Raw genomic sequence first — 4,639 nt, forward strand, 5'->3', positions numbered from 1 at the left:
TCTGGTATAATAACAAGAATGCCAGAGTTTTGTTTTAACACAATGATTGCTGACTCACAACACAGTATATATTTTGTTTTACTAAATTTTAAAGCATAAAGGGGTAGCTATAAAAGCAATGGAACACTAATTTAAAAACATACTAAAGTTGTTGAATCAGGATTAAAAAAAAGTCTTGACGCCAGTTAATACCAACCTAAGCTTAAGCAGACAGCAATTTGTTTCTGGCTGGCTTTGCTGGTCCTAGTGGAGGAAGTGACTGAGGTTCCATCACGTTTGTCCCATCATAAATGTCCTTCTATGACACCAAGGGCTATACATTTAAATGTCTATTTAACAGTTCTCTCTCTCTCTCTTTTTTTTTTTAACAAAGATTACTTCGACAATGACATGTCAGGTAAAGAGATAATCTTCTTTTCTTACTTCAGAGACAGGATCTCATCTTAATAAGGCAGCTAATAAGAACGTTCGCAGGTCAGAAAGTGAGAGTGATGGAGACACTTTAATGGAAAACCACCTTCATCTCTGACTAATGATTAGATCACGAAGCTGGCTGAATTAAATTGACTTTTATTTTTTTTAATGCGTGGAGCATGAGGGTTGTAATTCTGAGCATAAGCTTTTTTTTTTTTTTTTAAACAAGAAACTGATATTTTACTTCAGATTTCATGGAGAAAAGGTGGGGTTATCATTGCACTCCCCACAGAAGGAACTTATTTTCTCTTTAGAAGGTTGTTATTCCCTCCAAAAATTCATCATCTCCCCAGTCAACATATATCTTCCTCTGCCTCTTTTTTCTCTTCCCTCAGCTTTCATATTCAGCAAAGGAAAAATCAATGGGTGTCCTTTGTCCATAAATTTAGTTTTAGAGGAAACCCTATAGTGGAGAATTTCATTTTTATAAAAGATTTCACTATGAGCCGGATAAGATCAAATGTTTTTGCTAAAGAGGATAATCATATTCCTTCATAAGTTTTATTTTCCTTTCTGAGTTTAAATCCCACCAATCAATTTTTATTTCCTCATTTTTAATTTTTTAAAGCAAGTTACCTGTGCATCAGCCTGTCACTCCCCAGGTAAGTCAATTTAAGTCTGGACTTGGGAGAAAAGTGCAAGAAACAGGGAGGAAGGTTTCCCACAGTGAGTTTGAACAGTTACTCATCTTTCATCCTTAACACTTATTTCCTCACAGGATCAATTAAATGTGTGAAAAACACGCTTTTTTGAATTGCTCAGCTAACTGCCGAGTCGCCGTGCGCCGTTGCTGGCTTAGGAGAGCCACGTGGAGTTTCTTCCATCTCTCCTGTGTCTCCTGTGGAGCTGAGTCTCCTCCTGGGGTGCCGTCAGTTCTGGAAGGCGGTGCCCGGGAGGAATCCTTCTCCCCTCTCTGAAGGCGAGTCGTACTTGCTAGGAGACTCCTCCTGAAGCTCAAGTTTGGCTTCCATGTGGGATTTTATGATGCAAATATTTTAAGTACAACTTTGAAGATTTTGCCATTAAAAACAGTCTCACGTGGCTCAGGGCCCAGCCAACTGCAAACTAGAAGGGGCGACGTGCCATAAATTGCTGGCAAGTGACAGGAAGGAAACGGCCCCACATGTCTAAATCAGTCGTGACCTTGGTGAACGATCTGGCTTCGGGGTTCACTCAGTTCCTATCTCCTGCTGTCAGCGGCAACAAACTCACCACGGTTGTTTACCTTGGGATGAAATGGGACCAAACATCAGCCTGACAGCCCCAGAGAGGGCTGGAATGAGGACTCACCCCGCAAGCCAGGTATCTTGGAATAATGTAAACCTTTGAACTTGGCTTGCAGGGCTTCCACGTAAGCTTGTTCTGCACATGCCCTTGACTTGCAACTCCATTTCCTAGCCTCCTTTAATGTTTCCTGTGTGACTGGCCTCCCATCGGAGCCTAAGGAGCTCACCCTCTGGTCCAAGCAACCAAAGTGTTAACACAAAATCTGAAGCGGCCGTCAGAGTGCAGAGAGGCCCCTGGCTCCCACATTTCTTGGTGGACTTAAGCGTGCAGGGCTTTACAGTTTGTACAGTGTTCGCTTCTTTTGCATCCCCAAACCCTGTGAAGCACGCTAGAGCAACGAGAGTCCAATTTTACGCATGAGGAAACCGGGAGAGTTTGTGACTTGCCAGTTGGAGAACTGCCCGATTGGAAGGTGGAATCCATTGTCCTGAACCTGTGGGGTTATGAGGGTTTTAGTAAAAGGAAGGTTTTTGTTTTGAACCAATTTAAAATTCCTTACTTGATGGTAATTCATCAATTGGCAAAACAAACACAATAGTATGCAGTAAGAGAGAATTAACAACACTCTCAAAATAAATTTTATTAATCATAATAGTATTTGCATACACTTGAAAATTACATATGTACATATATTATACACATAGTGTGAGATAAATATAATGCTTCTATAACAGTTTACTTTAGTCCCCAGGTGCCTTTGAAATAGACAACCAGCCAAGCCTCCGTGTGGACCTGCAGACCCCACTGGGTCCCTTGTTGGAAACCACTGTTCCATGCTTTGGATCCATCACTTCACTATTTAAACCTCTTAGACCTGAAAGTATGCATTTCTCAGCCAGGTTTTAATGCTGAGAAAAGAGAAAGAGTCCTATGAGATTAAAGACAGTGAAAAAAAAAAAAAAATGAGTAGGGTCTGCACCATGGGGAAGGCAGTGTGCATTTGAAGAGAGTGGCCTCAACAGAAAGCCAACCCTAGCAGGCAAGTCTCTGAAGCAGATGCAAAGGAGACCCCCAAATGCTAGTACAAAATAGAAAAGATCGCCGGGAGATTGTGCAAAAACACAATAACAATTTGCATTAAATCATCAGCTGTTTTCAGCACAGATGGGTAAAGCCTGTAACAAAATGTTGTAAGACATTTGCAGCGGGTTTCAAGCTGGACAGGCATTAAAAACATTCTTAAACGTTTCACGTTGGAAGAAAAATGTAAATCATTTTTAGCGAGGCGTTCTTCTTTACCTATCATTTTTCTTTGTGTTTTATTGTATTTTTGGTAAAGAGACGACATACTAATAGCCAAGGGGAAACGATCCATTTACAGAGTTGGATAGATAAAATTTATCTCCGAAGAGGTGGAATATTAATTATGCATAGAAAGGAACTTTTAGCTCTGAAGACATTCCCAGCTTATTTCACTCAAGATCCTAATCAAACACAGTCACAGAGTCTGGAGAGAAACACAAGTGGTTACTGGGTGTCTTTCCAGGCAATGAGCAGGGTTGGGTGGCTCAGGAGGATGGGACACCTCTTCCAGGAGGCTCTCTGGGGTTTGTCTGTTGCTTCACCGCACAGCTGTGCCCATCCTCTGCTCCTTTAAATGGACTGTGGAGTTGTGAGGCGGAAGCCAGCAGCGGATGCTACAGGGCCCACTCCGTTCCCCTGATCTGTGCCCCTGAAGGAGAGACGCAGACAGCCACAGACTCAGCGTCTGGAAGGACTGGCTGGCCCAAGGAAACGAGTTTCCAATAACTAATCCAGCTGTATGAGGCACTTCCCAGGCTCTGCTCTCCTTCCCGTAAGCCAGGAAATGCTCTCTCTCTGTTCGTTAGGGGATGGCTCACCAGGGACTTCTAATTTCTGATTGGCTACTTCATACACTCTGTGAGTATCTTCTGCTGCTCATCTTAAGTCCTTTTAGGGTTCCCTCTGGATTAATTGAAAGTCACGGATATCCTGTATGTGTGATCTATTCAAGGTAATTGTAAGCCCATGAAGAGGCCAATATTGATTTTTAAAGAAGGTGCCACTGTATAGGGCCTGAAATGCACCATGTGTAATGTGGAGTCAGTTTAGGAAAAATCATTTATTCCTTCCTTCACTCACTCACTCACTCACTCACTCGTTTGTAGCTCCTGCTGTGCAGTGAGTGTTGGGTTAGATGCTAGAAACACTCCAGTGAGTAACACAGGTCTTATTCTAAGGAGGAATCTCTGATAATTGTCAGAGGGTGATGCTGGCATGAGGGAAATGAAGGAAGATTAGGAAACAGAGAAGCAAAGGAAGCCAGGGGTCTGCTCTTTCAGGGGGAGCAGATGGGGATCGCAACTGAGCAGAGGTGCAATAATATCTCAAAAGTCCAACAATGAAAGTTGGTCAGTCGTGTCTGACTCTTTGTGACCCCATGGACTATATAGTCCTTCTCCAGGCCAGAATACTGGAGTGGGTAGTCTTTCCCTTCTCCAGGGGATCTTCCCAACCCAGGGATCGAACCCAGGTCTCCCGCATTGCAGGTGGATTCTCTACCAGCTGAGCCACAAGGGAAGCCCAAGAATACTGGAGTGGGTAGTCTTTCCCTTCTCCAGGGGATCTTCCCAACCCAGGGATCGAACCCAGGTCTCCCGCATTGCAGGTGGATTCTCTACCAGCTGAGCCACAAAGGAAGCCCAAGAATACTGGAGTGGGTGGTCTATCAGTTCATCAGAAGACCTTCCAGACCCAGGAATCCAACTGGGGTCTCCTGCATTGCAGGCGGATTTTTTACCAACTGAGCTATCAGGGAAGCCCTCAAAAGTTCAATAAATGAGCTTTAAATGTAGCATGTATGTGTAGGAGGTTAACTTTTACTCAGGAAGTCACTCCATGCAGATCATGAAAGCTT

This window comes from Bos mutus, chromosome 13, assembly GCF_027580195.1.
Source record: "Bos mutus isolate GX-2022 chromosome 13, NWIPB_WYAK_1.1, whole genome shotgun sequence".
Classification (NCBI taxonomy): domain Eukaryota; kingdom Metazoa; phylum Chordata; class Mammalia; order Artiodactyla; family Bovidae; genus Bos; species Bos mutus.